Here is an 18282-nt window from a genome sequence, read left to right as displayed (position 1 = left end):
GCTGTAGTCGAGTTTAGGACATTTCCGTCGTTCTGTCCCCCTTATGGCAATCATCGTCCATTTCCCCTCCAACCGTCCCACCCCAGGCAACTTACTAATCCACTTTATATAAATCTGCCTGTTCTGGGGCGCCTGGGTGGCTCAGTCGGTTAAGCGTCCGACTTCGGCTCAGGTCATGATCTCGCGGTCCGTGAGTTCGAGCCCCGCGTCAGGCTCTGTGCTGACAGCTCAGAGCCTGGAGCCTGTTTCAGATTCTGTGTCTCCCTCTCTCTCTGCCCCTCCCCTGTTCATGCTCTGTCTCTATCTCAAAAATAAATAAACGTTAAAAAAAAAATCTGCCTGTTCTGGACACTTCTTATAAAACCCTCTATGTCTCACAGTACGTATGGTGACACCTTCTGTGTCTGGCTCAGCAGAAATTTCCCCGAGCATGATGTTTTCAAGTTTCATCCACGTATCAGTACTTCATACCCTCTATGGCTGAACAATACGCCATTGTATGGATGGACCACATTTTGTTTCTCCCTCATCAGTTGGACAGTTGGGTTGTTTCCGTTTTTTGGCTGTTGTGAATAAGGCTGCTGTGAACACTCACATACAGTGTTTGTGTGAGAACACCAGCTTCCTAAGAGAAAGCGGTTGTCTGTTTTGCTTACTTGCGGCTCCCCGGTCCCCGGGAGACTACGTGGTTCATGGCCAGCAGACAGGGACGACGCAGGGCGTGAATGCTTTCTTGGGTGGCCTTGTACACGATACTTAATATTTCTGCCTCTTCGGCTGTAAAATAGAGATACAATCTGAGACTATCATTCCGAAATCCAGGAGGCTCTGAAAGACCAAATTATTTTTGGTGAGTTTGTAAGCAAACTCGCTTGGTGCAAAATTGATTTGAGGCTATTCACGGGTCTTATTTATAGCGTGAAAAGTTCTGCAGTCTCACTGCAGAAACAGTGACGTGCTCAATGACGGAGAATGGCCCCAGTCCCCACTGAGGTGTCGGTAAAATACAGGAACGATACTGAGCCACACGGGGGCGCCCACTGGGCACTTAATGCATGGTTTGCTATGCATCAATTATGCCTCCATATGGCCTTTTTTTTTTAAGACCAAGAAAAAGAAAAGAAAGAAAAGAAAAGGAGAAAAGAAAAGAAAAGAAAAGAAAAGAGAAAAGAAGAGAAAAGAAAAAGGCTCCCTTTGGTCACTCTTGCATTACAGTGTTAAAAGTACTCTTGCAAGCTGGTGGGGAGTGGCCTTGAAACTGCCCAGCCAGTGGCGGGGAGAGCGGAACCCTCCTTTGCTGTGGCTTTTCTAGCCCTTGATGGGTTTGGGGTCTTTTAGGCCTGGACCTATTTGCCTGTAAGTGGAGAAAGCAGCCACCAGAGGGCGCACCGTGACTCCCTTTTTCTGGAAGAAGCCTTGACAAATCCTTTCACTAGGAGAGAGATTCCCAGGCTTTCCCACACAATCCTACCTAAATCCTTGAAAAAACAAAATCGAGAACAGCCAAACAAACCACTGTCAAAAACTTTTGCAAAGATCCGTCTTCCATGGACCAGCCATCCCACGTCGAGGATCTGACCTAGAGACATTCTATCTAGGAGACCACATTGACCCCAATATTCACACTCTGTGTTAAAAATAAACATTACAGAAAAAAATTTGTTTTAAAGACAAACTATGCCCCACATGGGGCTAGAATTCACAGATCCCAAGATCAAGAGTCTCATGTTCTACTGACTGAGCCAGCCAGGTGTCCCAGAGGAAAAAAGAATTCTTTAAATTACTGTTTGAGGGGTGCTTGGGTGGCTCATTAGGTTAAGCATCTCACTCTTGATTCCGGGTCATGATCTCACAGTTTGTGAGTTTGAGCCCTGCATTGGTCTCTGTGCTGACAGCATGGAGCATACTTGGGATTCTCTCTCTCTCCCTGTCTTTCTGCCTCTCTCTCTCTCTCTCTCTCTCTCTCTCTCAGAAATATATGAATAAATATTTTAAAAAAATAAAAATAAATTGTTGTTTGAAAGAGCAGAGAGCTAGACCCAGGGAAACCTCTCTCCTGGGAAAGCTGCTTAAACTTATGCAGAAAAAAATCAAAGTACTTGCACATCTAGAGTTCCAGTAACAGAGGAGGGAAACTAAACAACTGGGAGAATAATCCCAATAGTGTGTCACGTGGAATTTATCCTGACTGTGGGATGCCTTGTGAGTCAAGATTCTGGCATGAAAAGGAAAATTTAAGAATTTAAGCTAATTTTGGGGCGCCTGGGTGGTTCAGTCGGTTGAGCGCCCGACTTCAGCTCAGGTCATGATCTCGCGGTCTGTGAGTTCGAGCCCCGCGTTGGGCCCTGTGCTGACAGCTCAGAGCCTGGAGCCTGCTTCGGATTCTGTGTCTCCCTCTCTCTCTCTCTCTCTCTCTCTCTGCCCCTCCCCTGCTCATGTTCTGTCTCTGTCTCAGAAATAAATGAACATTAAAAAAATTCTAAAAAAAAAAAAGAATTTAAGGTAATTTAAAAAAGAGACTGTTTCCTGAGATTTCTGCCGCGTTCAGTGCACCAAGGGCTGATGGAGCCCCTGGAGTCTAGCTATCGTGGGCGCAGTCACTCCAAGGCTGAAGGGGTTAGGGAGCAGTGTTACCGAACTCTGCAGAGCCATGGCCCAGAAGAGCGCAGCCACTTCCGGAACCCCAGGGAGGCAGCGGAAGAGCAGGGCTGGTGAGGGGCAAGGGGAAATAGGAACACCTCCAATACCTCGGCTACCCTTCCGCACCCTTTGATCTCCTGCGGGCTCCTCCTGTTGGCCAAATGTGACTGGATGCCAGACAGCAAAGGAGGCCAGGTGATAGAGCCCACGGAAATCAGCCTCCTGGGGCACAGAGCCCGGCAGGCAGAGTGGAAAAAAGATCCAGGGTGCACAATGTGGCTGAACTGCAGAGATTGACCATCTCCTCGCTGGGAAACTGGAATGGAATTAAGGCAAGAAATTATAACAGCCTGAACCAGGACGGTGGTGCAGAAGGGAGGGTATAGATGAATGCAAGAGGGAGAACTGGTGGGATGGACTTGCCTCTGTGAAGAGTGAAGGAGAGGAGTCTAGGATGTCCCTGAATTTCTGATTTTGCTGACGGCTACTATCTTGGCAGGGGTCCTAGAGGAAAAGAGTGGGTTTCATGGTGCAGGGGGTAGCAGAGTTTGATTTGGGTCTTGGTGAATCAAGGAGCCTGGGAACAGCCCAGTAGAGCTATCTAGTTGGCAGCTGGGTATTAGTAACGTGGGCATGATACTTCTTCATTGCTGTGTCCTTAGCTCCTAGCCCAGAGCCTGGCACATAGTAGGTACTCAGAAAATATTTGCTGGAAGGAAGGAAAGGAGGGAGGGAGAAGGGAGGGAGGGAGGAGAGGGGGAGGGAGGAGAAAAGAAGGCAGGATGGAAGGAGAGAAGGAGGAAGGGACAGGTGGGTGGATGGATGGATGGAAGGATGGATGGATGGATGGAAGGATGGATGGAAGGGTGGATGGGTGGATGGAAGGATGGATGAATGGATGGATGGGTGGATGATGGATGGATGGAACGATGGATGGAAGGATGGATGAATGGATAGATGGGTGGATGATGGTTGGATGGATGGGTGGATGGAAGGATGGATGGAAGGGTGGATGGATGAATGGATGGATGGGTGGATGATGGATGGATGGAACGATGGATGGAAGGATGGATGGATGGATGGACGGAATGATGGATGGAAGGATGGATGGGTGGATGGAAGGATGGATGGAAGAATGGATGAATGGATGGATGGGTGGATGATGGATGGATGGATGGGTGGATGGAAGGATGGATGGAAGGGTGGATGGGTGGATGGAACGATGGATGGATGGATGGATGGATGGAAGGATGGATGGAAGGATGGATGGGTGGATGGAAGGATGGATGGAAGGATGGATGGGTGGATGGAAGGATGGATGAATGGATGGATGGGTGGATGATGGATGGATGGATGGGTGGATGGAAGGATGGATGGAAGGGTGGATGGGTGGATGGATGGATGAATGAATGGATGGGTGGATGGAAGGATGGATGGAAGGATGGATGGGTAGATGGAAGGATGGATGGAAGGATGGATGGGTGGATGGAAGGATGGATGAATGGATGGATGGGTGGATGATGGATGGATGGAACGATGGATGGAAGGATGGATGGATGGATGGAAGGATGGATGGATGGAAGGATGGATGAATGGATGGATGGATGGATGTGTAGATGATGGATGGATGGAAGGATGGATGGATGATGAATGGATAGATGGATGGATGGATGGATGGGTGAGTGATGGATGGATGGAACGATGGATGGAGGGTGGATTGATGGATGGATGGAAGGATGGATGGATAGATGGAAGGATGGATGGAAGGATGGAAGGGTGGATGGAAGGATAGATGAATGGATGTATGGGTGGATGATGGATGGAAGGATGGATGGAAAGATGGATGGAAGGATGGATGGAAGGATGGATGGGTGGATGAATTGATGGATGGAAGGATGGATGGGTGGATGGAAGGATGGATGAAAGATGGATGGGTGGATGATGGATGAATGGATGGATGTGTGGATGATGGATGGATGGAAGGAAGGATGGAAGGATGGATGGATGGAAGGATGGATGGAAGGATGGATGGGTGGATGGAAGGATGGATGAATGGATGGATGGGTGGATGATGGATAGATGGAACGATGGATGGATGGAAGGATGGATGGAAGGATGGATGGAAGGATTGAAGGATGAATGGATGGATGGGTGGATGGTGGATGGATGGATGGAAGGATGAATGGATGAATGGAAGGATGGATGGGTGGATGGAAGGATGGATGAATGGATGGATGGGTGGATGGAAGGATGGATGAATGGATGGATGGGTGGATGATGGATGGATGGCAGGATGGATGGGTGGATGGAGGGAAGGATGGATGGATGGATGGGTGGATGATGGATGGATGGCAGGATGGATGAGTAGATGGATGGGTGGATGGATGGATGGAAGGATGAAAGGATGGATGGATGGGTGGATGGGTGGATGGAAGGATGGATGAATGGATGGATGGGTGGATGATGGATGAATGGATGGATGTGTGGATGATGGATGGATGGAGGGATGGATGGAAGGATGGATGGATGGACGGAAGGATGGATAGAAGGATGGATGGGTGGATGGATGGATGGATGGAACGATGGATGGGTGGATGATGGATGGATGGAACAATGGATGGAAGGTGGATGGATGGATGGATGGAAAGATGGATGGAAGGATGGATGAATAGATGGATGGGGGGATGATGGATGGATGGAACGATGGATGGAAGATTGGATGGAAGGATGGATAGAAGGATGGAAGGGTAGATGGAAGGATGGATGGAAGGATGGAAGGGTGGATGGAAGGATGGAAGGGTGGATGGAAGGATGGATGAATGGATGGATGGGTGGAAGATGGATGAATGCATGGATGTGTGGATGATGGATGGATGGAAGGATGGATGGATGGATGGATGGAAGGATGGATGGAAGGATGGATGGGTGGATGGAAGGATGGATGAATGGATGGATGGGTGGATGATGGATGGATGGAACGATGGATGGAAGGATGGATGGATGGATGGAAGGATGGATGGAAGAATGGATGGGTGGATGGAAAGATGGATGAATGGATGGATGAGTGGATGATGGATGGACAGACGATGGATGGATGGATGGCAGGATGGATGGATGGATGGAAGGATGGATGGAAGGATGGATGGGTGGATGGAAGGATGGATGGAGGATGGATAGGTGGATGGAAGGATGGATCGGTGCATGGATGGGTGGATGGAAGGATGGATGAATGGATGGATGGGTGGATGATGGATGGATGGAACGATTCATGGAAGGATGGATGGAAGGATGGATGGAAGGATGGATGGGTGGATGGAAGGATGGATGGAAGGATGGATGGAAGGATGGATGGGTGGATGGAAGGATGGATGGAAAGAAGGATGGGTGGACGGAAGGATGGATGAATGGATGGACGGGTGGATGATGGATGGATGGAACGATGGATGGAAGGATGGATGGATGGGTGGAAGGATGGATGGAAGGATGGATGGGTGGATGGAAGGATGGAAGGGTGGATGGAAGGATAGATGAATGGATGGATGGGTGGATGATGGATGGATGGAACGATGGATGGAAGGATGGATGCATGGATGGATGGAAGGATGGATGGAAGGATGGATGGGTGGATGGAAGGATGGATGAATGGAAGGATGGGTGGATGATGGATGGATGGAACGATGGATGGAAGGATGGATGGATGGATGGAAGGATGGATGGAAGGATGGATGGGTGGATGGAAGGATTGATGAATGGATGGATGGATGGGTGGATGATGGATGGAAGGAAGGATGGATGGATGGATGGATGGAAGGATGGATGGGTGGATGGAAGGATGGATGGAAGGATGGATGGGTGGATGGAAGGATGGATGAATGGATGGATGGGTGGATGGAAGGATGGATGAATGGATGGATGGGTGGATGATGGATGGAAGGAAGGATGGATGGATGGATGGATGGAAGGATGGATGAGTGGATGGAAGGATGGATGAATGGATGGATGGGTGGATGATGGATGGAATGATGGATGGAAACATGGATGGATGAATGAATGGATGGATGGAAAGATGGATGGAAAGATGGATGGGTGGATGGAAGAATGGATGGAAGGATGGATGGGTGGATGGAAGGATGGATGAATGGATGGATGAATGATGGATGAATGGATGGATGTGTGGATGAAAGGATGGATGGAAGGATGGATGGGTGGGTGGAAGGATGGATGGGTGGATGGAAGGATGGATAGGTGGATGGAAGGATGGATGGATGGATGGGTGGATGATCGATGGATGGAACGATGGATGGGTGGATGCATGGGTGGATGGATGGATGGATGGATGAAAGGATGGATGGAAGGATGGATGGGTGGAAGGAAGGATGGATGAATGGATGCATTGGTGGATGATGGATGGAAGGATGGATGGAAAGATGGATGGATGGAGAGATAAATGGATGGTAGGATGGATGGAAGGAAGGATGGGTGGATGGAAGGATGGATGAATGGATGGATGGGTGGATGATGGATGAATGGATGGATGTGTGGATGATGGATGGATGGAAGGATGGATGGAAGGATGGATGGATGGATGAAAGGATGGATGGGTGGATGGAATGATGGATGGAAGGTGGATGGATGGATGGATGGATGGAAGGATGGATGGGTGGATGGAAGGATGGATGAATGGATGGAAGGATGGATGGAAGGATGGATGGAAGGATGGAAGGGTGGATGGAAGGATGGAAGGAAGAACGGAAGGGTGGATGGAGGGATGGATGAATGGATGGATGGGTGGATGATGAATGGATGGAACGATGGATGGATGGATGGAAGGATGAATGGATGAATGGAAGGATGGATGGGTGGATGATGGATGGATGGCAGGATGGAAGGGTGGATGGAAGGAAGGATGGATGGATGGATGGGTGGATGATGGATGGATGGCAGGATGGATGGGTGGATGGAAGGAAGGATGGATGGATGGATGGGTGGATGATGGATGGATGGCAGGATGGATGAGTGGATGGATGGGTGGATGGATGGATGGATGGATGAAAGGATGGATGGACGGGTGGATGGGTGGATGGAAGGATGGATGAATGGATGGATGGGTGGATGATGGATGAATGGATGGATGTGTGGATGATGGATGGATGGAAGGATGGATGAAAGGATGGATGGATGGATGGACAGAAGGATGGATGGAAGGATGGATGGGTGGATGGATGGATGGATGGAACGATGGATGGGTGGATGATGGATGGATGGAACAATGGATGGAAGGTGGATGGATGGATGGAAGGATGGATGGAAGGATGGATGAATGGATGGATAGGGGGATGATGGATGGATGGAACGATGGATGGAAGATTGGATGGAAAGATGGATAGAAGAATGGAAGGGTAGATGGAAGGATGGATGGAAGGATGGAAGGGTGGATGGAAGGATGGATGAATGGATGGATGGGTGGATGATGGATGAATGGATGGATGTGTGGATGATGGATGGATGAAAGGATGGATGGAAGGATGGATGGATGAAAGGATAGATGGAAGGATGGATGGAAGGATGGATGGGTGGATGGAAGGATGGATGAATGGATGGATGGGTGGATGATGGATGGATGGAACGATGGATGGAAGGATGGATGGAAGGATGGAAGGATGGATGGAAGGATGGATGGGTGGATTGAAGGATGGATGAATGGATGGATGGGTGGATGATGGATGGATGGAACGATGGATGGAACGATGGATGGGTGGATGAAAGGATGCATGAAAGGATGGATGGGTGGATGGAAGGATGGATGAATGAATGGATGGGTGGAGGATGGATGGAAGGATGGATGGAAACATGGATGGATGAATGGATGGATGGATGGATGAATGGATGGAAAGATGGATGGGTGGACGGAAGAAGGGAAGGAAGGATGGATGAGTGGATGATGGATGGATGGAACGATGGATGAATGGATGGATGGGTGGATGATGGATGGAAGGATGGATGGAAACATGGATGGATGGATGGATGAATGGATGGAAAGATGGACGGAAGGATGGATGGGTGGATGGAAGGATGGATGAATGGATGGATGGGTGGATGATGAATGAATGGATGGATGTGTGGATGATGGATGGATGGAAGAATGGATAGAAGGATGGATGGATGGATGGAAGAGTGGATGGAAGGATGGATGGGTGGATGGATGCATGGATGAATGGATGGATGGGTGGATGATGGATGGATGGAACGATGGATGGAAGGTGGATGGATGGATGGATGAAAGGATGGATGGAAGAATGGATGGGTGGATGGAAGGATGGATGAATGGATGGATGGGTGGATGATGGATGGATGGAACGATGGATGGAAGGATGGATGGAAGGATGGAAGGGTGGATGGAAGGATGGATGGAAGGATGGAAGGGTGGATGGAAGGATGGATGAATGGATGGATGGGTGGAAGATGGATGAATGCATGGATGTGTGGATGATGGATGGATGGAAGGATGGATGGAAGGTGGATGGATGGATGGAAGGATGGATGGAAGGATGGATGGGTGGATGGAAGGATGGATGAATGGATGGATGGGTGGATGATGGATGGATGGAACGATGGATGGAAGGATGGATGGATGGATGGATGGAAGGATGGATGGAAGAATGGATGGGTGGATGGAAAGATGGATGAATGGATGGATGGGTGGATGATGGATGGACAGACGATGGATGGATGGATGGAAGGATGGATAGATGGATGGAAGGATGGATGGAAGGATGGATGGGTGGATGGAAGGATGGATGGAAGGATGGATGGGTGGATGGAAGGATGGATCGGTGCATGGATGGGTGGATGGAAGGATGGATGAATGGATGGATGGGTGGATGATGGATTGACAGAATGATGGATGGAGGGATGGATGGAAGGATGGATGGAAGGATGGATGGGTGGATGGAAGGATGGATGGAAGGATGGATGGGTGGAAGGAAGGATGGATGGAAGGATGGATGGAAGGATGGATGGGTGGATGGAAGGATGGATGGAAGGAAGGATGGGTGGATGGAAGGATGGATGAATGGATGGACGGGTGGATGATGGATGGATGGAACGATGGATGGAAGGATGGATGGAAGGATGGATGGAAGGATGGATGGAAGGATGGAAGGGTGGATGGAAGGATGTATGGAAGGATGGAAGGGTGGATGGAAGGATGGATGAATGGATGGATGGGTGGATGATGGATGAATGGATGGATGTGTGGATGATGGATGGATGGAAGGATGGATGGAAGGATGGATGGATGGAAGGATGGATGGGTGGATGGAAAGATGGATGAATGCATGGATGGGTGGATGATGGATGGACGGAACGATGGATGGAAGGATGGATGCATGGATGGATGGAAGGATGGATGGAAGGATGGATGGGTAGATGGAAGGATGGATGAATGGATGGATGGGTGGATGATGGATGGATGGAACGATGGAGGGAAGGATGGATGGATGGAAGGATGGATAGAAGGATGGATAGGTATGGAAGGATGGATGAATGGATAGATGGGGAGATGATGGATGGATGAAACGATGGATGGAACGATGGATGGGTAGATAGAAGGATGGATGGAAGGATGGATGGGTGGATGGAAGGATGGATGAATGGATGGATGGGTGGATGACGGATGGAAGGATGGATGGATGGATTGATGAATGGAAGGATGGATGGGTGGATGGAAGGATGGATGGAAGGATGGATGGGTGGATGGAAGGATAGATGAATGGATTGATGGGTGGATGATGGATGGATGGAACGAAGGATGGAAGGATGGATAGATGGATGGATGGAAGGATGGATGGAAGGATGGATGGGTGGATGAATGGATGGATGGGTGGATGATGGATGGATGGAACGATGGATGGAAAGATGGATGGATGGATGGATGGAAGGATGGATGGAAGGATGGATGGATGGAAGGATGGATGGAAGGAAAGATGGGTGGATGGAAGGATGGATGGATGGATGGATGGGTGGATGCATGGGTGGATGGATGGATGGATGGATGGATGGAAGGAAGGATGGATGGAAGGATGGATGGGTGGATGGAAGGATGGATGAATGGATGGATGAAAGGATGGATGGAAGGATGGATGGGTGGATGGAAGGATGGATGAATGGATGGATGGGTGGATGATGGATGGAAGGATGGATAGAAAGATGGATGGATGGATGGATGAATGGATGGAAGGATGGATGGAAGGATGGATGGGTGGATGATGGATGAATGGATGGATGTGTGGATGATTGATGGATGGAAGGATGGATGGAAGGATGGATGGATGGACGGAAGGATGGATGGAAGGATGGATAGAAAGATGGATGGATGGATGGATGAATGGATGGAAGGATGGATGAATGGATGGATGGGTGGATGATGGATGAATGGATGGATGTGTGGATGATGGATGGATGGAAGGATGGATGGAAGGATGGATGGATGGACGGAAGGATGGATGGAAGGATGGATGGGTGGTTGGAAGGATGGATGAATGGATGGATGTGTGGATGATGGATGGATGGACCCATGGATGGAAGGATGGATGGATGGATGGAAGGATGGATGGAAGGATGGATGGGTGGATGAAAAGATGGATGAATGGATGGATGGGTGTTGATGGATGGATGGAACGATGGATGGATGGAAGGATTGATGGATGGATGGAAGGATGGATGGAAGGATGGATGGGGGGATGGAAGGATGGATGGGTGGATGGAAGGATGGATGAATGGATGGATGGGGGATGGAGGGTGGATGGATGGATGGATGGATGGGTGGATGATGGATGGATGCATGGATGGGTGGATGGAAGGATGGATGGAAGCGTAGATGGGTGGAAGGGATGGGTGGATGGAAGGATGGATGGAAGGATGGATGGGTGGATGGAAGGAGGGATGGAAGGATGGTTGGAAGGATGGATGGGTGGATGGAAGGATGGATGGAAGGATGGATGGGTGGATGAAAGTATGGATGAATGGATGGATGGGTGGATGGAAGGATGGATGGAACAATGGATGGAACGATGGATGGGTGGATGAAAGGATGGATGGAAGGATGGATGGGTGGATGGAAGGATGGATGAATGGACGGATGGGTGGATGATGGATAGAAGGATGGATGGAAACATGGATGGATGAATGGATGGATGGATGGATGGAAGGATGGATGGAAAGATGGATGGGTGGATGGAAGAATGGATGGAAGGATGGATGGGTGGATGGAAGGATGGATGAATGGATGGATGGGTGGATGGAAAGATGGATGAATGGATGGATGGGTGGTTGATGGATGGATGGAACGATGGATGGATGGAAGGATTGATGGATGGATGGAAGGATGGATAGAAGGATGGATGGGGGGATGGAAGGATGGATGGGTGGATGAAGGATGGATGAATGGATGGATGGATGGATGATGGATGAATGGATGGATGTGTGGATGAAAGGATGGATGGAAGGATGGATGGAAGGATGGATGGATGGATGGAAGGATGGATGGAAGGATGGATGGGTGGATGAAGGATGGATGAATGGATGGATGGGTGGATGATGGATGGATGGAACGATGGATGGAAGGATGGATGGATGGATGGATTGAAGGATGGATGGAAGGATGGATGGGTGGATGGAAGGATGGATGGAAGGATGGATGGGTGGATGGAAGGATGGATAGGTGGATGGAAGGATGGATGGATGGATGGATGGATGGATGATGGATGGATGGAACGATGGATGGGTGGATGCATGGGTGGATGGATGGATGGATGAAAGGATGGATGGAAGGATGGATGGGTGGATGGAAGGATGGATGAATGGATGCATTGGTGGATGATGGATGGAAGGATGGATGGAAAGATGGATGGATGGATGATGAATGGATGGAAGGATGGATGGAAGGAAGGATGGGTGGATGGAAGGATGGATGAATGGATGGATGGGTGGATGATGGATGAATGGATGGATGTGTGGATGATGGATGGATGGAAGGATGGATGGAAGGATGGATGGATGGATGAATGGATGGATGGGTGGATGGAATTATGGATGGAAGGTGGATGGATGGATGGATGGATGGATGGAAGGATGGATGGGTGGATGGAAGGATGGATGGATGGATGGATGGGTGGATGATGGATGGATGGAACGATGGATGGAAGGATGGATGGAAGGATGGAAGGGTGGATGGAAGGTTGGAAGGAAGGATGGAAGGGTGGATGGAAGGATGGATGAATGGATGGATGGGTGGATGATGGATGAATCGATGGATGTGTGGATGATGGATGGATGGAAGGATGGATGGAAGGATGGATGGATGGATGGATGGATGGAAGGATGGAGGAAGGATGGATGGGTTGATGGAAAGATGGATGAATGGATGGATAGGTGGATGATGGATGGATGGAACGATGGATGGAAGGATGGATGGATGGATGGAAGGATGGATGGGTGGATGGATGGGTGGATGGAAAGATGGATGAATACATGGATGGGTGGATGATGGATGGATGGAACGATGGATGGATGGATGGAAGGAAGGATGGAAGGATGGATGGGTGGATAGGAGGATGGATGAATGGATGGATGGATGGATGGAAGGATGGATGAATGGATGGATGGGTGGATGATGGATGGATGCATGGATGGGTGGATGGAAGGATGGATGGAAGGGTGGATGGAAGGATGGATGGAAGGATGGATGTGTGGATGGAAGGATGGATGGGTGGATGGATGGAACGATGGATGGGTGGATGGAAGGATGGATGGAAAGATGGATGGGTGTATGGAAGGATGGATGAATGGATGGATGGGTGGATGATGGATGGATGGAAGGATGGATGAATGGATGGGTGGATGATGGATGTAAGGATGGATGGAAAGATGGATGGATGGATGGATGGATAGGTGGAAGAATGGATGGAAGGATGGATGGATGATGGATGTATAGAAGGATGGATGGATGGATGGGTGGATGATGGATGGATGGAATGATGGATGGAAGGATGGATGGATGGATGGAAAGATGGATGGATAGATGGAAGAATGGATGGAAAGATGGATGGGTGAATGGAAGGATGGATGAATGGATGGATGGGTGGATGATGGATGGAAGGATGGATGGAAAGATGGATGGAAGGATGGATGGATGGAAGGATGGATGGAAGGTTGGATGGGTGGATGGAAGGATGGATGAATGGATGGATGGGTGGATGATGGTTGGATGGAACGATGGATGGAAGGATGGATGGAAGGATGGATGGCAGGATGGATGGGTAGATGGAAAAATGGATGAATGGATGAATGGGTGGATGGAAGGATGGATGAATGGATGGATGGGTGGATGATGGATGGAAGAATGGATGGTTGGATGGAAGGATGGATGGATGGATGGATGGGTGGATGGATGGGTGGATGGATGGATGGATGGATGAAAGGATGGATGGAAGGATGGAAAGGTGGATGGAAGAATGGATGAATGGATGGATGGGTGGATGATGGATGGATGGAAGGATGGATGGAAGTATAGATGGATGGATGGAAAGATGGATGGAAGGATGGATGGGTGGAATCATGGATGAATGGATTGATGGGTGGATGATGGATGGATGGAACGATGGATGGAAGGATGGATGGATGGATGGATGGAAGGATGGATGAAAGGATGGATGGGTGGATGGAAGGATGGATGAATGGATGGATGGGTGGATGATGGATGAATGGATGGATGTGTGTATGATGGATGGAAGGATGGATGGATGGATGGAAGGATGGATGGGTGGATGGAAGGAAGGATGGATGAATGGATGGATTGGTGGATGATGGATGGATGGAAGGATGGATGGGTGGATGGATGGATGGATGGATGGAAGGATGGATGGAAGGATGGATGGGTGGATGGAAGGATGGATGAATGGATGGATGGGTAGATGATGGATGGATGGAACCATGGATGGAAGGATGGATGGATGGATGGAAGGATAGAAGGATGGATGGAAGGATGGATGGGTGGATGGAAGGATGGATGAATGGATGGATGGGTGGTAGATGGATGGATGGAACGATGGATGGAAGGATGGATGGATGGAACGATGGATGGAAGGATGGATGGGTGGATGGAAGAATGGATGGACGGATGGATGGGTGGATGGAAGGATGGATGGATGGAAGGATGAGTGGATGATGGATGGATGGAACAATGGATGGAAGGATGGATGTATGGATGGAAGGATGGATGGGTGGATGGAAGGATGGATGAATGGATGGATGGGTGGATGATGGATGGAAGGATGGATGGAAAGATGGATGGATGGATGGAAGAATGGATGGAAAGATGGATGGATGGATGAAAGGATGGATGGAAGGATGCATGGGTGGATGGAAGGATGGATGAATGCATGGATGGTTGGATGATTGATGGAAGGATGGATGGAAAGATGGATGGATGGATGGATGGAAGGATGGATGGAAAGATGGATGGATGGATGAAAGGATGGATGGAAGGATGCATGGGTGGATGGAAGGATGGATGAATGGATGGATGGGTGGATGATGGATGGAAGGATGGATGGAAAGATGGATGGATGAATGGATGGATGGATGGATGGAAGGATGGAGGAAAGATGGATGGGTGGATGGAAGAATGGATGGAAGGATGGATGGGTGGATGGAAGGATGGATGAATGGATGGATGGATGATGGATGAATGGATGGATGTGTGGATGATGGATGGATGGAAGGATGGATGGATGGATGAATGGAAGGATGGATGGAAGGATGGATGGGTGGATGGAGGGATGGATGAATGGATGGATGGGTGGATGATGGATGGATGGAACGATGAATGGAAGGATGGATGGATGGATGGAAGGATGGATGGGAGGATGGATGGGTAGATGGAAGGATGGATGGAAGGATGGATGGGTGGATGGAAGGATGGATGAATGGATGGATGGCTGGATGATGGATGGAAGGATGGATGGATGGATGGATGGAAGGATTGATAGGTGGATGGAAGGATGGATGGGTGGATGGAAGGATGGATGAATGGATGGATGGATGGAAGGATGGATGGGTGAATGGATGGATGGATGGATGGAAGGATGGATGGAAGGACGGATGGGTGGATGGAAGGATGGATGAATGGATGGATGGGTGGATGATGGATGGATGGAACGATGGATGGAAGGATGGATGGATGGATGGAAGGATGGATGGATGGATGGACGGAAGGATGGATGGAAGGATGGATTGGTGGATGATGGAGGGATGGAACGATGGATGGAAGGATGGATGGATGGATGGATGGAAGGATGGATAGAAGGATGGATCGGTGGATGGAAGGATGGATGGAAGGATGGATGGGTGGATGGAAGGATGGATGGATGGATGGATGGGTGGATGATGGATGGATGGAACGATGGATGGGTGGATGCATGGGTGGATGGATGGATGGATGGATGAAAGGATGGATGGAAGGATGGATGGGTGGATGGAAGGATGGATGAATGGATGGATGGGTGGATGATGGATAGAAGCATGGATGGATGGATGGATGGATGGAAGGATGGATGGATGGATGGATGGAAGGATGGATGGAAAGATGGATGGGTGGATGGAAGGATGGATGAAAGGATGGATGGGTGGATGATGGATGGAAGGATGGATGGAAAGATGGATGGATGGATGGATGGATGGAAAGATGGATGGATGGATGAAAGGATGGATGGAAGGATGCATGGGTGGATGGAAGGATGGATGAATGGATGGATGGGTGGATGATGGATGAATGGATCGATGTGTGGATGATGGATGGATGGAAGGATGGATGGAAGGATGGATGGATGGATGGATGGAAGGATGGATGGAAGGATGGATGGGTGGATGGAAGGATGGATGAATGGATGGATGGGTGGATGATGGATGGATGGAACGATGGATGGAAGGATGGATGGATGGAAGGATGGATGGAAGGATGGATGGGTGGATGGAAGGATGGATGGATGGATGGATGGAAGGATGGATGGAAGGATGGATGGGTGGATGGAAGGATGGATGAATGGATGGATGGGTGGATGATGGATGGATGGAACGATGGATGGAAGGATGGATGGATGGAAGGATGGATGGAAGGATGGTTGGGTGGATGGAAGGATGGATGATTGGATGGATGGGTGGATGATGGATGGATGACACGATGGATGGAACGATGGATGGGTGGATGAAAGGATGGATGGAAGGATGGATGGGTGGATGGAAGGATGGATGAATGGATGGATGGGTGGATGATGGATGGAAGGATGGATGGAAAGATGGATGGATGAATGGATGGATGGATGGATGGAAGGATGGATGGAAAGATGCATGGGTGGATGGAAGAATGGATGGAAGGATGGATGGGTGGATGGAAGGATGGATGAATGGATGGATGGATGATGGATGAATGGATGGATGTGTGGATGATGGATGGATGGAAGGATGGATGGAAGGATGGATGCATGAATGAGTGGAAGGATGGATGGAAGGATGGATGGGTGGATGGAAGGATGGATGAATGGATGGATGGGTGGATGATGGATAGATGGAACGATGGATGGAAGGATGGATGGATGGATGGATGGATGGAAGTATGGATGGAAGGGTGGATGGGTGGATGGAAGGATGGATGATTGGATAGATGGGTGGATGATGGATGGATGGAACGATGGATGGGTAGATGGAAGGATGGATGGAAGGATGGATGGGTGTATGGAAGGATGGATGAACGGATGGATGGGTGGATGATGGATGGAAGGATGGATGGATGGATGGATGGAAGGATGGATGGGTGGATGGAAGGATGGGTGGAAGGATGGATGGGTGGATGGAAGGATGGATGAATGGATGGATGTGTGGATGATGGATGGATGGAAGGATGGATGGAAGGATGGATGGATGGATGGATGGAAGGTTGGATGGAAGGATGGATGGGTGGATGGAAGGATGGATGAATGGATGGATGGATGGAATGATGGATGGAACGATGGATGGGTGGATGAAAGGATGGATGGAAGGATGGATGGGTGGATGGAAGGATGAATGAATGGATGGATGGGTGGATGATGGATGGAAGGATGGATGGAAAGATGGATGGATGAATGGATGGATGGATGGATGGAAGGATGGATGGAAAGATGGATGGGTGGATGGAAGAATGGAGAAGGATGGATGGGTGGATGATGGATGGATGAATGGATGGATGGATGATGGGTGAATGGATGGATGTGTGGATGATGGATGGATGGAAGGATGGATGGAAGGATGGATGGATGGATGGATGGAAGGTTGGATGGAAGGATGGATGGGTGGATGGAAGGATGGATGAATGGATGGATGGATGATGGATGAATGAATGGATGTGTGGATGATGGATGGATGGAAGGATGGATGGAAGGATGGATGGATGGATCGAAGGTTGGATGGAAGGATGGATGGAAGGATGGATGGGTGGATGGAAGGATGGATGAATGGAAGAATGGATGTATGGGTGGATGATGGATGGATGGAACGATGGATGGAAGGATGGATGGAAAGATGGATGGGTGGATGGAAGAATGGATG

This window comes from Prionailurus viverrinus, chromosome E3, assembly GCF_022837055.1.
Source record: "Prionailurus viverrinus isolate Anna chromosome E3, UM_Priviv_1.0, whole genome shotgun sequence".
In the NCBI taxonomy this organism is placed as follows: Eukaryota; Metazoa; Chordata; class Mammalia; order Carnivora; family Felidae; genus Prionailurus; species Prionailurus viverrinus.
The sequence above is the reverse complement of the archived record's forward strand: the minus strand, read 5'-3'. Positions refer to the sequence as shown.